Below are 21,134 nucleotides of genomic sequence, written 5' to 3'. Positions count from 1 at the left end.
TACTTGGATATTCGTGACATACTGTGTAGCTGGCGTGTGTTGGGCGACTGAATCCTCAACAGGAACCAGTCCTGGCTTGGTCATATTACATTGCCTCTGGAAAGGTGTGCATTGATCGCGAATACTGCATAACATAGAAAAAGAAGTTACAACTATAAATTTATTGTCTTGTATAGCCATGGCTAACCCAGTCTCTGGAGTTTCAGTGAGGCGTAGTGAGAACTCGGAGGCCATGTCGTACGGCGCGCACATCACTGTCGTCAATAGCGGCGAGCAGCGAGACATCTCAGCGTAACAGGAATTATGTAAGAGTGTTGTATAAGGTAAAAAAAAATAGAGAGAGTACCATATACTAGGATAAATTAAACTTTAGGATTCTACAACAACTAGATCCTTAATATTGTGGCGGTTTTCTACCACAAGTGTTTGGCGCGCGCCTGTTGAGATGCTATTTTTCAGGTCACCAAACCACAGACCCGAGATGGAGGGACGACGGGCGAGCGAAAGTAGCATAGTTGCATGTTCTTTATAGCACAGTAAAACTTAGACCTGCATAACAACATAATTGAATTAAAAGACATAGAATGTAGATCGTTGGCAAATGGCAGTTAATTCTTGAGCATGTCTACTGTCGATCTATATAATTAATAGTAATATTAGTGCGGGCCCGCACATTTATTTCTTCATCCAATATAGCGTCACACACCATGTACAATAGTGAGATCGGTCTCTACACAAATATGAAGATAAATTATTTCCATGATTTTGCTATGATAGCTACAGATAAATAACTATAAAATTAAAATTAAAGTGTCTGAAATGACAGACCATCAATGTATCGTTATGTAAATTTATTATTACATAGAAGGTCATGGGGAAAAGTTAGGTATAAGATTTTTGTAAGAATTGTGCAGATGACGGGTATCGTGGCAATGCAGAGGCCAGCCGGAGCAAAAGCAAGAGGTCATCGGCTACCTGCAAGAAGAGAGCGTCAGCGCGCCGCCACCTGACGTGAAGGGCGGGAGAGCATCCGGTCCTACAAGCTGACAGTCACCGGGCCGTATACCTGAGGGATTAGGCGGCAGACAATCCTCGCCGGGCCACAAGCGAAAGTGAGGCTGGCCGTTGACACTGACACACGACCCACACGCGACAGCCTGCTAGCTCTCCGGACGCGGCAGCCGTTTGGAGGGATTCCCTGCGGCAGACCACGTTGTCGTGAGTACACGAAGAAGATCACATATCGTGTCAGAACCTGCGACTCATGTGCCTCAGGACAGAAAGGGACGCTATATACTCACCTGTTTGGGTTTGTACAACTCACTAGCATTGGCCGATCTGCATACACAAAGCAGTATCGTGCCACACACTCTAGCAAATGAATGGTCTCATTTCTAACTTCTCCTCTCTATTAGAGAGCAGTTGTAGCAATTGTCGCTCCTAGTTCGATCCTGTATGGATGACCTCACACACTTGTGGAGTCACTCCACATGCCATCATCCCTCGTCGGACTGCAATATTGGGAAACGTAAAAGTACTGTCCAGCGAGAGAAGAGACCTAATCTAGTGATGTATCCCAACAAGTAGACCTCAGAGACAATTAATCGACGTGAGGAGAGCCTATCACTGTGTCTTTCTACGGTACTACCGTCATCATGTGCGTGGGTCTTGGTCCAATCTCAACAGAGTACTGCAGATGCTCCAGCATACCCTATTGCCGTTGCAACAACGAAGCATCAACACCCGACGTTTAGCCCTATGTGATGTCAGTACTGTGCAATTTGTGAAGTGCTTCGAATATTTCTAAGAATGTGATTTAGTGCCTCATTCTCAGCACAGTCGAGAACATTGTGCAATGTGCATGCACAACTTGATGCCCCATGAACCTTGGTTTTTTTTGTTTCTTTCTTTTCTTTCTTAAATTTCTTTCTCTAGTGTTGTTTTCGTAATGAATGTTATACCTTGTATGTGTTTGTGTTTTACACTGTAATTCTTATTACAAATTACTGTATTGTTCTCCACACCATGTTTTTTTTGTATTTTGTATTTATTGTTGTGTGTATTCAAACAGTGTGCCTGAAGTCCCCATAAACTGAAGCAGATACCACCACTGTCATTGTGAATGGATCATCAGTTCAGGGAACATTTTGTAAAGGTTATTCTTGGTGCAGGGAGACAGAATGAATCGGAGGTTGTAATTAGATTCTGAAAGCTCACAAAAAGAGATTGTTAACTTAAACAGTATTATGTGTGAGTGAGTTCAGGTTAATTTCATGATTCAAATTGTGGTAACATCTTGGGCATTTAATTGCGGAGCACTCCGACTCTGATTGTAAAGAATAAACTGCTCCATATTTGGCTCACATGCCCAGGCCATATTTAGAGCGTGAATGTCTGTGTGAATCGGTGTTTGGAAGGTGCTCCCTGGGTATGGATGTGTGATGTGAGTGTTAGTGTTCCATATTAAGAAGGTGAAGTTGGCTACACCATATATAATCCTTCCTCTATGAGCTGCATTTTTCGGTTGCAGTGATTTTTTTTATAGAGTGCGGCATGTGGAGTCAGTTTGTAAGATTGTTCTTGGGCGATTGACTCACTACCTTGCTCCTAAGTGAGCCAACCGCTCACCAATTACAATCTAAAATGGCGTAGGGGCTATGAGAGGTGGCATGAGCCCCCCTCTCATATTTCTATCTTACGATTTTCGTCTCTAATTGCATGCGGTGAAAAGTTGCTATTCCTTCACACGTGGACTTCCCACGCAGCGTCTCTCGTCACCCGGGTGGTCTGGTGACAGGCGGGCTCTTCTGATCTGGAGAGGGTTAAGCCGACGGGTGGGAGGAAGTCGAGTGAATGCTTTGCAGACGCCGACATTGTCAAAAGACACGCCCGGAGGGGTCTGAAGTAGCGGCTGGGCTAGAGGTTCCGTTACTTCGCAGAATCTTAGCGAAAACACTTTCTGGCGGGCTACCAGCGAGGCGTGGGAATGACTTGTGTACCCAGGCAGTTGTGGCGGGAAAATTCCCGCGCTTTCTGCAAAATAGTAACTGTGATTGGCTTGCTCAGGGCATAGCTCCGTGACGTAGCAAAATCAGCGCAGAAATTGGCGCCAAGAATCTCCATTGGTGGAATGGTAGTGCTCCGGCAATGGAGTGGAATTTTCCGCCGGTTTTCGAGTTGCTGATTGGAACGTTTAATCACGGCCACTGTCATGGGGGCGGGAATGTTGTGTGTTCGGCCTGTACGGGTGCTCTAGGTAGTCGGCTCTCGCCTTTCGGTCGAGGACGTTGAAGCAACCAGCCCTCGCCTCCGGTACGCCAGATCGTGTTCTGGCAGTTAAGAAGACAGTTTGGTAATGTATGTCCGCAGCACCGGCAGATAGGGATTTTCCTAGGTGATAATCAGAGCCCAGCAGAGTGCGCCTGTTCGTCTTTTTCTAACTTTCTTCTGTCTTGAGTAGCAGCAATTAATGTTGGGTTAGCTGTGTGTCCCTCTTAAGATTTGAGTGGCAAGGAATTGGCTCCACATACCACTTTGTCATAAACCTCACAATCTAGTTTAGGGACAACTTCACCTTCACAGCGTTTGTTTGTGTATCCAATTTGAGCCAATTTGATGTATTATAAATGTTTCATGTGTTTTTGTTTATTATTTTGTGTTTAGTCTTAATAAATCATATTGTTATTTTGGACAGAACTTTCATTCTGTTAATCGGTAGAGCAACCCATCATTTCTCACTACGTTAATGAAACCTTCCTTTATTTAACTTATTTATCAAATTAAATTATTGCAGGTGCCAAACTCTTTTCTACTCCACTTGCAGGGTTGATTACAGTCAGTTCGCGTATATTTTTTAATCCTTGTGCAACAGCAAAAGTCGGAGTTAGAATAGGGGGGGCTTAGAGCATCATTTACATGTGTAGATTCTAGAATTTAGTGTTAAATACACTGCTAGCCCCGGCACCTCGCAACTTCTAACGACTTGTTGAGTCCATGCCATGTCCAGTTGCTTCACTAGGTCGCGCAAAAGAAGGGCCGATACCACATTAGGATGTATCCCATGACTATTTTCACTTTAGCGTATATTTCTCTTGTATTTTTTTCTTGTGATTGACGACCTCGTCAAGGAAATCTACCAAGCGAGGTGACACAATGGCTAAGACCTGGGACTGGAATTCGGGAGAAGTGAAGTTCAGATTCCAGTGTGGCCGACCAGATTTAGATTTTCTGTCACCTTCCTAAACCGATTAGGGTGAACGTTAGCGTAGTTTGCTCTGAAAACTACATGGCCCATCTCTTTCTCCGCCCATGTTCTCTGCATTCAACGACCTCGTCGTCGATTGTACGTTAAATCGCGAGTCTCTTTCCTTTCCAGTTTTCCTAAATTTCTGTTCGTGTGAGTCGAAAATGAGGCCCTCTGTCTAGATTTCATTCGTCGTCGTGCCATCTATTCTTCTGGGATCCTGAGGTAGATTATCGTATTATCAAGTAGAGCATCATTGTTTTAATTGCTGCTTTTCTGCCGATTACTCGAACCTACACGCAGCATCTTTTGCGTTTGGTGCGAGCTAGTTATTCCACTTCGACAGTGTACGTAAACTGTCAGTTAATTACTTGTTCAGTCAGCCACAGATAATTTTAAAATGATTTGGACATTTATGCTTTATACAGCAATAAAATATAATTGGAAGTTAGCGATAAACCATATTCAAAAGCTAACAAATTTGTAATTAAAAGGAGGTCTAGTGATGTATACATAGTCTATAATGCTCTTTTGTCAATACAACATTCTAAATAAGTAAGTTGACAAACAGTAAAGCCCCAGTTCCTTAAAGAACCGAACTATAAACTTCTAATTACAATCAATATAATTCTTTTGGGTATGTGACGACATTGTCAACGAGTAAAATTCTCTGACGTTAGTTAGCAAAAACATCCTATGGAAGTCCATTTGCAACAGTGTTCGAAACGTTGGAGAATTTTACTCATTAATATGGCGATCACATATCCAGACGAATTTTGCTGTCTGGGACAAAGGCAACGGAGGCCTATGCTTACTCCTAATCACAAACTAGCTAATGAGTTAAATATTTGCCTTTAAGCAAGTAAGCGAGAAAAAAGTTTAGAAATGGTTTGAGATTATGTTTAACGTTTGATGGGAGTTGCTCTCATTATAAAACCATGGGTTAATATGTTCTGGCTGTTTGCACGCAGTGGGTTACTCTGCCTCAGGAGGTACAGGGTGAGTCAGAAGGAAAGGTCTGTGCTTTCAGGTGTCATAGTATTAGTGATGCTGAACAAAAATCTTCATATGGACATGTCCTGTTCTTAACAGTTTCCGTAACTAATGAAAACACAAATGCAGATGACACTAAAAATGGTTCAAATGGCTCTGAGCACTATGGGACTCAACATCTTAGGTCATTAGTCCCCTAGAACTTAGAACTACTTAAACCTAACTAACCTAAGGACATCACACACACCCATGCCCGAGGCAGGATGCGACCGTAGCAGTCCCGCGGTTCCGGACTGCAGCGTCAGAACCGCACGGCCACCGCGGCCGGCACAGATGAAACTAAATGAAACATTGTGATCTAATGTTTTGTGTAGTTGTGTACATTTCCTCACAAAAGATGTTCAAAAAGCCCACAGTCAACAGCAATGCATTTTGCAGCTCTTCAAGACAGCTGTTGTGTTGCTGATCTTAGATTCACACGGTCCTTTACTTGAGTACACGTATGTAACATACGAACGCCAAGTCCCTCCTATGTGTACACTCTGCGCCTGTAGACTTAGTTCTTATGCCAACCTTACAGAGTGTAATCTAATGGAGTAAGATAGGGTGACGTCAGGGGCCAAGACGTGAATCACCAAGAAGTAAAGTTGCCTTGGCGAATGATCCAACACCCAGGATACCATTCACCGAGTTGCATTTCAGTAAAGTGCACACTGAAATGGTCTGTAAAGACAACACTACATAGCCTAACTTCGCCTTGGTTGTATTCAAATGTGAGTACTGGCGAAGAACGACTTGCAGCTGACGCCCGTGATTTTGTAACAGCTGTATATCGCAAACGGTTGTAACAGCTGTATGTCGTAAACGGTTAAGGAAAGAGCATATGTTCATTTGAAGTTTTTTGTTCAGAATCAGCAATGCTAAAGCATGATGCACCATGTAAAGCTTGTACAGGGTACGGTGGCCAATGTGAAGTGACCAGTTTTCGTCCGAAGTGCTGAGCAAGTTCATCAGTTCGTTCGGACGGGGAGGCTCATTGTGTTTTGCCACCTTTCAGCCGGTTACCAATGATAGTATCGAGGCGCGCACCCTGCAGTCCTTCTCAAACAACTTTACAAAATCTGTTCGGTAAAAAAATTCATTTTTGCTTTACTTATTTCTTGATGAAATTGATGAAATGTATGATGGGATAAAAGAAATTATTCAGGTAGTGAAGGGAGACGAAAATTTAATAGTCATGGGTGACTGGAATTCGAGAGTAGGAAAAGGGAGAGAATGAAACATAGTGGGTGAATATGGATTGGGGGAGAGAAATGAAAGAGGAAGCCGTCTGGTAGAATTTTGCACAGAGCAGAACTTAATCATATCTAACACTTGGTTCAAGAATCATAAAAGAAGGTTGTATACATTGAAGATCCTGGAGATACTAGAAGGTATCAGATAGATTATATAATGGTAAGACATAGATTTAGGAACCAGGTTTTAAATTGTAAGACATTTCCAGGGGCAGATGTGGACTCTGACCACAATCTATTGGTTATGAGCTGTAGATTAAAACTGAAGAAACTGCAAAAAGGTGGGAATTTAAGGAGATGGGACCTGGATAAACTGAAAGAACCAGAGGTTGTACAGAGTTTCAGGGAGAGCAAAGGGAACAATTGACAGGAATGGGGGAAAGAATTGCAGTAGAAGAAGAATGGGTAGCTTTGAGGGATGAAGTAGTGAAGGCAGCAGAGGATCAAGTAGGTAAAAAGACGAGGGCTAGTAGAAACCCTTGGGTAACAGAAGAAATGATGAATTTAATTGATTAAAGGAGAAAATATAAAAATGCGGTAAATGAAGCAGGCAAAAAGGAATACAAACGTCTCGAAAATGAGATCGACAGGAAGAGCAAAATGGGTAAGCAGGGATGGCTAGAGGACAAATGTAAGGATGTAGAGGCTTATCTCACTAGGGGTAAGATAGATACTGCCTACAGGAAAATTAAAGAGACCTTTGGAGAAAAGAGAGCCACTTGTATGAATATCAAGGACTCAGATGGAAATCCAGTTCTAAGCAAAGAAGGGAAAGCAGAAAGGTGGAAGGAGTATATAGAGGGTCTTTACAAGGGCGATGTACTTGAGAGCAATTTTATGGAAATTGAAGAGGATGTAGATGAAGATGAAATGGGAGATACGATACTGCGTGAAGAGTTTGACAGAGCACTGAAAGACCTGAGTCGAAACAAGGCCCCTGGAGTAGACAACATTCCATTGGAACTACTGACGGCCTTGGGAGAGCCAGTCCTGACAAAACTGTACCATCTGGTGAGCAAGATGTATGAGACAGGCGAAATACCCTCAGACTTCAAGCAAAATATAATAATTCCAATCCCAAAGAAAGCAGGTGTTGACAGATGTGAAAATTACCGAACTATCAGTTTAATAAGTCACAGCTGCAAAATACTAATGCGAAATCTTTACAGACGAATGGAAAAACTGGTAGAAGCCGACCTCGGGGAAGATCAGTTCGGATTCCGCAGAAATGTTGGAACACGCGAGGCTATACTGACCCTACGACTTATCTTAGAAGCTAGATTAAGGAAAGGCAAACCTACGTTTCTAGCATTTGTAGACTTAGAGAAAGCTTTTGACAATGTTGACTGGAATACTCTCTTTCAAATTCTGAAGGTGGCATGGGTAAAATACAGGGAGCGAAAGGCTATTTACAATTTGTACAGAAACCAAATGGCAATTATAAGAGTCGAGGGGCATGAAAGGGAAGCAGCGGTTGGGAAGGGAGTGAGACAGGGTTGTAGCTTGTCCCCGATGTTATTCGATCTGTATATTGAGCAAGCAATAAAGGAAACAGAAGAAAAATTCGGAGTAGGGGTAAGAAATAAAAACTTTGAGGTTCGCCAATGACATTGTAATTCTGTAATTCTGTCAGAGACAGCAAAGGACTTGGAAGAGCAGTTGAACGGAATGGACAGTGTCTTGAAAGGAGGATATAAGATGAATATCAACAAAAGCAAAACAAGGATAATGGAATGTAGTCGAATTAAGTCGGGTGATGCTGAGGGAATTAGATTAGGAAATGAGACACTTAAAGTAGTAAAGGAGTTTTGCTATTTGGGGAGCAAAATAACAGATGATGGGCGAAGTAGTGAGGATATAAAATGTAGGCTGGCAATGGCAAGGAAAGCGTTTCTGAAGCAGAAAAATTTGTTAACATCGAGTATTGATTTAAGTGTCAGGAAGTCGTTTCTGAAAGTATTTGTATGGAGTGTAGCCATTTATGGAAGTGAAACGTGGACGATAAATAGTTTGGACAAGAAGAGAATAGAAGCTTTTGAAATGTGGTGCTACAGAAGAATGCTGAAGATTAGATGGGTAGATCACGTAACTAATGAGGTGGTATTGAATAGAATTGGGGAGAAGAGGAGTTTGTGGCACAACGTGACAAGAAGAAGGGATCGGTTGGTAGGACATGTTCTGAGGCATCAAGGGATCACAAATTTAGCATTGGAGGGCAGCGTAGAGGGAAAAAGTCGTAGAGGGAGACCAAGAGATGATTACACTAAGCAGATTCAGAAGGATGTAGGGTGCAGTAAGTACTAGGAGATAAAGAAGCTTGCATAGGATAGAGTAGAATGGAGAGCTGCATCAAACCAGTCTCAGGACTGAAGACAACAACAACAACTACAACAACAACAACAACATATAGCTTTATATGTCAGATTGATGACGATGTGCCCATCATTTCGTTAGTGGTCATAGTTACTGTGATATTTATTTGAAAATAAGACACTGCGCGAAATTCGCAAAAGTATGAAATGAAAAATAGAGGTCGCTATGATTTTGTGTTTGGTGCATATTACATAATATATTGGTGCGTATGAAATTTAGCTAACACATTGAATTTTTCTTAGGACGTAGGTAGAGGTACCTATCTGTCACCAATCTCAAGAAAATACATCTGATGTAGCACACTCATTTGCGATCGCGCTGCGTCAGTGAAAAGGCCAGAGTGAAATATCAACATTCCTCATATTTTATAAACGGTTTCAGATATCGAAATGAAATTTTGGTAAATGATAGCATGCAAAGAGGAGAGTATTTTACCGTACGTTTATTATGCAAACTTCATTATCTGCCGTGTTATTCCAATAACTACAAAGAAAGAATGTAATTTTTAAGAGCCCTCGATAGCTGGTGAGACGAAAAATACCATGGATTTTGGAACAACATATGTGAAAAAGTTACACATTTTTCTTGTGTCAAGGACGTGCTACTTCATAACCTACTGACTTCACTTTTCCTCAGTTCCTCACTTAATAAACTTAATAAATCACTGCTTCAGATTTCTCTCGTATTTGTGTCTGCACAACATGTTAGTGAGGTGAGACAGTTAAACTCCGCTGTGTTTTGGCAAAAGAATCAAATTTTGACTTGGCAACCAGAGAAATGTGTAGGTTTTACTCATAATTTGCCACTCACAACATTTATCTAAAAGTTACAAATAGTTAACAAGCCAGGCGAAAATAAAGCACTGCACTTCTGGTGAAATTCTTTTTAGATACTAACGAACGCAGAGGTGACTGTAGATCTTTTGGAATGGTCACCATGCAAGTGTGGGCGTGGAGGGACCCCACTTAATACAGGGTGTTTATAAATGACTATCGGGGTTTTAGCGCTTTATATTTATTTTATTAAACTTACAGTTATAAATGATATGTCAAATTAAATACTAACTCAAACAGTTTTACCAAGAACCTTATAAATGTTCAATGTGAGCGCTTTTTGTCACATGGCACACATGAAGTCTATACCCAAGCGCTGGATAGGCCGCAAGATCTTGCTTGCTTTGCATGGCCTCCACGTTCACCCGACCTAATCCCATGCGATTTGTTTCCTTTGGGGCTTCATCAAGGATCGTGCGTACGTGCCTCCGCTACCAGCAGACCTCCCTGACTTAAGAAACAGGATTGAAGCAGCTGTTGCTACAAACGATGAAGACACACTTACCAACGTTTGGGAAGAACTCGGCTATAGACTTGACAGTATTAACCAAAGAAGAAGTAGAAGGTCTGGAAGAGTTTGGAAACTTCTAGAGACCACCAGCTTCGTTTGTGAACCACACAAAGAGAAAATGTCTTGTAATTCATTGAAAATATTATTGAAATAGTTGTTGCATGAATAATGCATAGTGACAAACGATACTCGAAACACTCCAGGTCTCTCACAAAGAATGCAACCACGCAGTCCTCTTGAGATTTCACCACAGTCTAATGTACTCGTATTTTAATTCCTTACTGAAATTTACGCACTACTGATGTCGTTGCCATCACAGGATCGCTTCTTGCAGCTCAGTCACTTTTGTACTCCTAGAGAGGCAGCCAGTTTTTTGGAACTTCCATATACCAGAGTAGCTTGATAAGTCAAGTAAGAAAGCAAGAAAAACTGTTCCGTCAACTCATCTTACTTCCCGACATAGTCCCTATGAGGGATTTACATTTGGTTCAGGGATCCTCCACCTTTATTATCCCATCGGGAAATTAGGTTCTGTCAAACTGTGCAAAATACTCACTGACTGCAACTGTCACTTCTTCATTTGATGACAAACTTCCCAGCAAGCCAAAGTTCAAGTCACAGAACAGGAAGAAGACACTTGGGGCTAAGTTTGAGGAGTAGCCTGGATGAGGTGCCAATTCAAAGCCCAGGTCATCCACTTTTACTATTGTTATCGATGATGCGTGGAATGGTGCGTGATGCTAGTGAAAGAACACTTTTTTGCCAACCTTGGTCTTTTTTCAACCAACGCAATTTCCAAACGATCCAAAAATGAAGGGTACAATTATAGTTCTGTCTTTTTCCAAGTAAACAGTGAGGATTATTCCTTGAGAATCCCAAAAGATAGTTGTCATCACCTAAATACCATCTGACAAAATGGTCTTTTTTCTTCTTTGGTGCTCTTTCATCAGTATCGGGCAATTGTTTTCACTGCCGTTTGGATTCTGGTGTGTAAAGATGAATCCAGATTTAATCAAAGGTCACAAATCAGCGTAAAAAATCTTGAAGATTGAGATTCATGATCTTCAGAGAGTTTGTTGAAATACTGTGCTGGATAAGTTTTTGTCGACTGTGAGCTAAAGCATCACCCATTTCGCACACAGTTCCTTCATAGTCAATGCTCCGTGCATGATATTAGGCTCTCGCTCATCTGATATGCCTACAGTCTCAGCAGTCTTAGCGCTCTTTCATTAACATAATATCATGGATTCTGTCAATGGTTTCTTATGTGGTTACGTCAGTTGGACGACCAGTGCACGTTTCGTCTTCGGCGTTTAAATCCATTTCTCCATACGTAAATGGTCTTCACTGATGGTGTAGAGCCTGCGTGAACTTCATCCAGTTCTGTTTTGATCTGGGTGGCAGTCCAAACCTTCAATTCAGAATATTTCATAAGAACACGAAAACCAATTTTCTCAATTTTCAATCACAGATGACACACTGTCCACTTCAGAAGGCTATCAGCAATAAACTGTACGCTGTACATCGTTGAAATTCCTTATACGACATTTGGAATAATCATGCTTACCAACCATGCAGGTACAACAAAAATGTTCCATTCTTTCATGGAAATTTACAACTTCTAAAAACACTCTCATATGTATTATATAGCTTCGGTATTATCAGAGGTATAATTTTATTTCGTCGGAGCGAGCGTATGTTCAGCGGAAAAATCACCTTGACTGATTACTGGAAACTTCGAAATTTCTCATTGGCATACTGCTTCTTGTATGTGGAGTTTGTCAACTGGGAGATTTCTACAAGCTCTTTGTAATGATTTAGACACTGCAACAGGTCGTGAGATTTTATGAAAGGATTGCTATTGACACTGCGCCATCTAAAGTGTTACAAGTTATTTAAATGGTTCCGAAATACCCCCAAAAATAAATTTATTAATATAGCAACTTTGATAAACTGTTTACGGGATTTTGGACGATTTAGTGAGATTTCAAATGGGATATAATGGGAAATTATCCTGTAAAGATGAAAACACTCTGATAGAAGCGGCAGTTTCAAAGCACGGATTCGTAGTCGCTATTTTCGTAACATTTGTTGTGGAAATCTTCTTCGTCACGGTTGAAATACACGCTTCTGATAGTTTCTTAGTGTATTTCCAAAATGCCTCGTAAGTGTTGTATGCCCAGTTGTAGGGAAAATTATTACAACGGTCCTAAAGCTAGTGTGTTTACTTTTACATCTGATAAAGCCTTATGACGTTAATGAATCTCAGCTGTCACAGGAAAGAGTGGGTCACCAGTAAATAGCTCGTTGTAAGTACACTATGTGATCAAAAGTATCCGGACACCCCCAAGAACATACGTTTTTCATATTAGGTGCATTGTGCTACCACCTACTGCCAGGTACTCCATATCAGCGACGTCAGTAGTCACTAGACATCGTGAGAGAGCAGAATGGGGCGCTCCGTGGAACTCACGGACTTCGAACGCGGCCAGGTGACTGGGTGTCACTTGTGTCACACGTCTGTACGCGAGATTTCCACCCTCCTAAACATCACTAGGTTCACTGTTTCCGATGTGATAGTGAAGTGGAAATGTGAAGGGACATGTACAGCACAAAAACATACAGGCCGACCTCATCTGTTGACTGACAGAGACCGCAGACAGTGAAGAGGGTCGTAATGTGTAAGAGCCAGACATCTACCCAGACCATCACACAGGAATTCCAAGCTGCATCAGGATCCACTGCAAGTACTGGGACAGTTAGGCGGGAGGTGAGAAAACTTGGATTTCATGGTCGAGCGGCTCATAAAACACATCACGCCAGTAAATGCCGAACGACGCCTCGCTTGGTGTAAGGAGCATAAACAATGGACGATTGAACAGTGGAAAAACGTTGTGTGGAGTGACGAATCACAGTACACAATGTGGCGATCCGACGGCACGGTTTGGGTATGGCGAACGTCATCTGTCAGCGTGTGTAGTTCAAAAATGGTTCAAATGGCTCTGAGCACTATGCGACTTAACTTCTGAGGTCATCAGTCGCCTAGAACTTATAACTAATTAAACCTAACTAACCTAAGGACATCACACACATCCATGCCCGAGGCAGGATTTAAACCTGCGACCGTAGCGGTCGCCCGGTTCCAGACTGTAGCGCCTAGAACCGCACGGCCACTCCGGCCGGCAGCGTGTGTAGTGTTAACAGTAAAATTCGGAGGTAGTGGTGTTATGGTGTGGTTGTGTTTTCATTGCAAGTCCTTTTTCAGCCAGGTGTCCGGATACTTTGGGTAACATACTGTATCTGTACATTTATCTTGAATAATATGTGTTACTCTTTTCAATAATATTATGTTGCAAAACTGAAAATAGTAGCCAATAGGCCAACTATAACGAAGCATTAAAAACATTTTGTGCAGTTTTGAGTGAGTTTGCCTTTGTCGTTACGCGTCCTATCTCTAGATCAACAGTAACATGTGTCCTCCTTTTTAGACATGCAAATTGCATTTCAATGCAGATGGCATTTTAAGGTCTACGAACGCTTATAAACAACTAACTGGAGTACTCATTACAGCATTTTTGGTCCGTCCATGTTTGAAGAAAGATGGGTGAAAATTTATTTTGTACTTAGCAGGAAATACTTGTAAACATTTAAAAAAAATCATAATTGAGGTACCAATTCGTTAATTTTGTTCCGATGTTGACAGTGATCCCGCACAGACAAATACCGTACATTATAAAAATTGCTGTATTAATGTCATGGTTATCTCTTTATTACAAGATGCTATCCCATTAAATTTGAAAGTATGCCGTACTTATTTGTTTTTGAAGCAGACACCTGCTCGAGCAACTCAGATAGTTATTGAGAACTTTGGGAAACAGGGCCCTCGAGATAGACACTCAGCAGAGTGCATAATCGCAATGAAAAATTATTGGGACGATTTCATTTAATACGTTGAAGAATAAAAACCTAAATTGTGTGATTGTGAAAAGCACAGTGACTGAGCTGTGATAAAAAAACCAAACAGTTAGCGTCTTGTTGTTGAAGGCTGATCCTTATCCAAGGGTTGTGTGTTATGTAGTTAGAAATGCTGCCTTAATGATTCTCAAAGTATGCTGGAAAGATGAAGTGACATTCATGCAGTTAATAATGTTCTGCGAGAAACGTATGTGGTGTCTGAGGCCCCTGTTGTGGCGAGTTTGTCCCTTACTGAAGACATTTTCAATAAACTGTTAAAAAGGTTACCTGGAAGAAAACATGTAGTTAAATCTTTGAAGGAAGAAGTTTCATTTATGATATGTAAAAGTTCAACATAGTTTAGGCATGGAAGTGATTCAACAGTTTTGTGGTTACTAACGTATTTAATCAGTCCATATGTGTGCAGGTTTTTGATAATTTCTTGCAGTTTTTCAATGCCAAGTCCAAATAATTTATCAAGACTGTGTAGAAAGCTTTCAACAAACCCCAACCATTGAACTGCAGAATGACCACAACAACGATAAAGACTTATCTATAAATGACAAAACTATTCTCCTATTGATTGATGAGATCCATTTGAAGTCCCAACTAGTCTATAAAGGTGGAAACGTTGTAGATGGTGCTTTTAACACTGTTAGGTTTTTGTGGGCAACCAGAGGCTGTGTTTTTATGATACAGAGCATGAATTCAGTTTACAAAGATGTTACGCATATTCTCCAAGTTCACACAATTCAAGCTGATGTTCTTTTTTCAGTCATTAAAAATATAATTATTAAACTAGAAGCAGTTGGATTTGAGGTGGTGGGAGTAGTAGCTGATAATAATGCATTTAATAAGAAAGCTATTTCATACTTTTCTGACTCACCTAGTGTTAAGATAAAACATGTTTAACCTGTGTAGTCTTCTGCAGACCACCCACTTTACTATTTTGTGAATACTGTTTACATTTTAAAATGAATCTGCAATAACTGGTTTAACCAAAAGGATCAAAATCTGCTCTTTGCTGCCTTTAGTGATAGCTTGAATGGAGATCATACTTCTGTCTCTGCACTTAAGGAACTACATTTAATAGTAAAAGATGAACTGTTGTAATATGACAGAACTTTAACACTTAAATCCTTATACCCAAATTCAATAGAAGGGCAAAGTGTGAAGTTAGGATTGATTGTATTTAACAACATGATACTTGTTGCTTTGCATCAGTTAGGCTCAAGGAAAGAAATTGAAAACTACAACAGTACTGCTACATTTATAAAAGTATCAAGTCAGTGGTGGGATACTGTTAAATGTTAAAACATTGATTAGAGGTCAAAGGTTAAAGAATGTTTTCCAGGAACCTGTAATTGTCAATTCAAAACATGTTAATAATTTTTTGAGAATCTTTCTGTCATGGTTGCGTGCGTAGATAGATTTTGCGGATGTAAGGAAATTGACCATAGAAACACACTTTGCTCTCAGATACACTAATGCAACCTTGATTGATTTTAATAATTACTGGCTGCGTGAGAAAAACTGAACATATTTGCTTTTGGGGAAAATACAGACAGTTTAGAGGACAGGTTTGGGAAATACCAACAACTAAGGTGAGGAAATTCCCACATCTCTTTAAGGCAAGTATTTGAAGCAGAAGGAAAACTAAGGGCACAGCATATGTTTTCTCTTGTAATAAAGTCCAGAGCGTTTGGTGATGTTATAAGGACTTTTGATGTTGATGCTCCTGGTTGTTGAATCCCAGACCTTAAAGATACAGCTACCCCAGAGCTTTTACATTTAGTAGTAGATGATAAACTTGGTCATTGCTCCATTATGTATCATGTTAGCGTTCTCACCAAGAGCTTAAAAAAGTTCATTGTACATACTGTAAGGAGTTTCTCTTACCTGAAGAAACTAAAGAAGCAGATGATTTAATTGTTATAATGGATATAAGAGAGGTCTAACATATCCAAGCAATGATGTGCTCAGATGTCTTTTATATGTTTATTTAACTCTTTAAAAAATCCTCAAGGAAAATAAAACTTTGTTACTATAGCAAGCACAACAAAGAGGTGTGTTTGTAAAAATAGCAGTCAGTAATAAGCCCAACATTTGGTTCTTGCTTTTCATTTTATCCATCAAAAGTTGATTTGCAGTGCAGTGCAGTGCAAATATTTTGTTAAATAGTTTTACAAAGCGAAAAAATGTAAATGTCACCAAAAATACAGTTATTATTGCATAATTATGATTTCAAAGATTTGAGTTCAGAGTTACCTAATCGTAAACTCGAATCTGCAGCAATCAAATGCCTTAAGTCCTTAAAACACAATGCTGGATACATTGCCTTTGAAGACACTCTCTTCATTTGATCATGTTAAAGGGATTTTTTATCTTTTACAAACCAGTCCAACAGAGTACACAGTACTAGCATAGTTGTCGAAGGTCTCCTCGTTTCCATTCATGTCAGTCTTTCGTTCAACAGTGAGTGAATCATCGTCTCCTTGCGTTTCTGGGAGTTTTTGCTTTACAGTCAGCTGCAGAGCATGACGTCCAATGTTGCCAATAAGGAAATACAATTTTCCAATAAAAATCTTATTCTAAATCAGCAGAACACAATACATTTTTACATGCATTTAATAAAACCACTAGAGTGCTACTTTTTAAAGCACTGAATATGTTGAGTAGCCAAAGAGTGAGACAATTTGTTTTATTCCTTATGGCTAACGCTATAACAGTATTATGATACGTGTCACAGTGACCTTAGAGAAAAAGAACAGCTGCCGATCATCAACAACTTCCTCGACAGAAGGTTCAACACAAAAGGCAGGGGCAGTAGTGGATGGAGTACATTCAGATGTTTTATATGCTGTAGCAGTCCCTATTTGCTTCAGCGCATCTGTTGGCATCTCGTAATTGCGCGAACAGTGCTCCTTATTTCTCATTCCTGCTCAAATTGAAGGTAGCGAATTCATCATTTCTGAGTTCATCCTATTAGTTTAATAAAACGTTTATCTTTGATATAAAGTCTTTTCACTTCGGCATTCGACCATGGTACACAAGTCTCCAATTCGTGGAATGGGTTGTTGTCACTTGCAGCTTTATATTTAACTTCACACCAGAAATTAATAGTGTCTGTGGCTTCGGACCATTTGATAAGAGTTAAATTGTGGCACTGAAAATCAATTTTTGTTATTGTAGCAGAACCAATATTACACCTTTCAAGGATGGGAATCAATGGCTGTTTAACAATCCGAGGAGTATTGGAGACTGGAAGAAGTGAAATTTTCCTGAAAATTTCATTACTGTCTGAAAGTCTTTGCCGACAAACTGGATGCATCTCTTATGTAGGGCGTGTTCTTATCTCGGGTGTAACTGAGATTTTCTCAATTCATCAATCTTCTTTTTCGAATTCATATACTAGATGTGGTTTGAGATCTAAGTGCTTCTCATGGTCTAAATTTAATTTGCTTTGCACACAGGACATGTGGGGAAACAACTTTCCTCATTAATATTTCTACTAACATAACAAAGTCATTTAACGGCTAGCATAGATCTCCTGTGCTGTATTCAAAGTGTTTATTAATCATCTGCAAATCTCAAAAAATCGGCTTTAAAAATATTAAATACGCCAAACTGCAGTTATTAGAACACATTGCATAAAGCATTTCGCCAGTGTAACACTTGTCTTTGACTCGAGTTATTTCAAAGTGCGTTCTAAGCTGTAACCTATGGTCTGCAGTTGTTGTTAGTGCAGGCTCTACGGACAACCACAGCATATCACAAGCACGTGGAATTTTCAGGGATTCTCTTCCTTCATTGACTGTCTGATAAACATCACTAACAGTTGGCGAGCTGAAGAACACGAAAACCAGTCATATTTTTCCCTAACTAAGAAGTCTCATTTCTTGTCGGCGTTTCACTTGCAGCAGAAGTAGCAAGCTGAATTGAATGGCATGCACATTTTATAAGAATCAAATGAGAAATATCTTTTTTCAAAATTTGAAGTACACCACTGTTACACCTACCACATTCGCAACGGCCGTGCATATACCCAGCAGCTTGTTTAGGTCGAATCAGAATTCCTGAAGAGTGTCTTTAAGCACTAAAACAACATTCACTGACGTAAAAAAGATACTACTTTAACGCCCGAACTACAGGTATTACACACACAATATCCTGAGCCCTGGCAGTCGGCGGTGAACGTAAAAAAAGGAGGACTTAAAACTGCAGGGCTGGCAGCCAACGCCCTTGTTCTCCGCTTCTGCGAAAGATGGAATGACTTAATGGTCACATGGTTCTCTGATCCGTTCTTGTGTTGTGAGAGTCGTATTCGAATACCGCAATAGATCGAGATCAATATCTGCATTCGTTTTAAAATAAGATCGGAAACAGCGAGCAATGCACAAACAAAGCAAAGCGGGTACGCAAAGCATTCGATAACGGCTAAGGCGCTATTGTTTCTTGAAGTTGGCATTGTCGTAAACATGGTAATTCAGGTCCGACCTGTATCGGTATCTTACGCAACCATAGGCCTAACTCCCCTCTTTCCCCTCCCAGATTGCCAAGTAGAAGCGTTCGAAAAATATGTACTATGCATGCAGATGGGTATTTGTTAATACTATAGTGCATAACAATATGGGCGCGCAACGATATGAGAACGAAGACGGAATAACGTGTATTACATACATATATACATACATACATACATACATAAATACTTGTTCCACAGATCATGAATACGACATTTCGTAATTATGTGAGATGTGTTACTTTAACGTAAGTTTTATTTACACATTTTTTTTACAGTTACTACTTTATACCTAAATAAACGTTTAGCTGATATATATTTTAGCGCTACTAGAGGTAAAAAAAATTAAACAGTGCTGTTTCTGTATGTTGCATAGATCAAGCGATTTAAAAAATAATTTTGCTGTAAAACTACCCAAATATTTTTAAAATCCACCACAATTCCCACTAGCCACTAGGTGCACAATTTGCACACCATGCAGGTACTTAAAACCACCAGATTTATGGGAAAACAGCTAACTTCGCGACATGAGGCCCACAAGAATCTTTCTCGTAGGCCTCGTTGGCGACACTGGTGACGTCACAACTTGCGCGCTAAGGCTTTGTTTGTAGGTAGTGTTTATTTTAAGCGCTGTAGACACAGGCGAATGAGTTGGTTTTCTCTAAATGTTATGTGTCAGACAACCGAGCTACTCGTAATTCACTGAATATTCACTGCAATGGTACATATTCTATGTACCTGTGCTCTCTACCCTGAATGAATCGAGTGCGTATCATAATACGGTAAATGTTTGATCTGTTCCTCGAGTGGGTGCTATTTACACTGTATTCTGGGGCCACAGTATTCCATTTATCGTTAAAAATTGAAACCAAGTTTACGTGAATCAGTGCTATGCAATGTGCTAATGTCTTGTAACTCTGAATGCCGTTATGCAACGAAATATAAATGCAAATAGAGAACTGTTAAATGGTTGTATCAGTACTTCTTTTTATGGTATTGAAGATGCAGTGAAAAGACGATTGGTATGTTACGATTTACAAGAAAACATTTCATTAAAATGGTCTAAATTTGAAGGCCAAGAGTTCATGCTGGGTGCAGTTCGTACTTTGCTACATTAACACAGGGCACTGCAGTGGAACTGTGGCAGTTGTGGTCAAGGATGGTAGCACCCGTTACACACACACACACACATGCGCATGCACAAAGGCACACAAATATAATTACGTAGAAAGAAAGAGGAAGTTGCAGAGCCGCCACCAGATTTGAAGCTTATAACGGCCTTCGTAAATAGATGGTTTCCGTAGTGTAGTGGTTATCACGTGCGCTTCACACGCGCAAGGTCCCCGGTTCGATCCCGGGCGGAAACATTATTTTTACTTTCTTTTATTCATTGTTAACAGACATTAATCAGTGAAAACGTAATTAAACATTAGTATTTCTGAAGGAAATGAACGCTCCATACTTCATTCATTAATTTGTGTTTTAGGTGTGTCGGGAAATTACTGTGTCTACCTAGATTTCTTAGTTTTATAATGGTTTAAATTAATTATTCATTTTGCCAAATATTAAAGCAGTCTTATCTTTCATTCTGAAGATAACGTGACAAGAATGTTTCTCAGATCCATGTGTGTGGTCTTCCATTCTCTCTTCGCATTGCCCATTTGGCATCTCTTGATTGTTCTAATTTTGATGGATTCAAGAATAAAATTCACGTCTCAGTGATTGTAAGCTTGGTGTTTCAGACATTTTGGAGGTTTGATTAAAACTCCTGTTTAGTTTTATACGGTATCTTTTGCTGTTGCCTTCAGCTGCCATAAATACAAAACCTCACTCATAGTTTTATAATCTCATTGTCAATCCATACTATTTTCTTTCTGTAAGTTGATTATTCATTAGTTTAGAGTTGCTGCAATTATTATCACTTTCGGACCTAATTCCAATACTGAGTCAATTAAGTTGTTCCCCCCGTTGAGTTTATTTGCAGTAAAGGCAAATGTCACAATGACATCAGCAAAATAAAGGTAATCTGGAAAAGTTTAATGAAGATGTCTTATTTTTCCCAGTTTGGGATGCTCAAGACATGCTCTAGGGCTGTTGAGAATAGTTTCAGTGATATGGAATCTCCTCGCCTGACTCCTCTTTAAATTTTCATTTTCTCACTGTCCTGGTTAAATTTAACCCTGCAATTTCTTCTGACCTGCTCTTTGCTCCAAAATACACCCCTAGACAATGAATGCGACCCACTAATACGGAAGCTAAAAACAGAGACCTTGTGTGGTGCAAACTATAGCTTTCGATGAAGCCGTCTTTGTTTTGCCATCGTATATTCGAAATTCTACATTTGCGATGCTTTGCCTGAATTAGTGAAAAGTGCCTACAGAAGATAACTGTAAGCACTGTTTATGTATAT

The 21,134-nt window shown here is 40.1% G+C and overlaps 1 non-coding gene across 1 annotated transcript; it reads left to right on the top strand.

The window, feature by feature from the left end:
* Nucleotides 1-20,018: 20,018 nt before the first annotated feature.
* Trnav-cac lies at nt 20,019-20,091 on the top strand. Its single transcript has one exon. It is a non-coding gene; the product is annotated as a tRNA-Val (tRNA).
* Nucleotides 20,092-21,134: the final 1,043 nt, after the last annotated feature.

Source organism: Schistocerca americana, chromosome 7 (genome assembly GCF_021461395.2).
Source record: "Schistocerca americana isolate TAMUIC-IGC-003095 chromosome 7, iqSchAmer2.1, whole genome shotgun sequence".
NCBI classification, from domain to species: Eukaryota; Metazoa; Arthropoda; class Insecta; order Orthoptera; family Acrididae; genus Schistocerca; species Schistocerca americana.
Note: the sequence above shows the minus strand (reverse complement) of the source record. Positions and strands in the feature narration are given on the sequence as shown.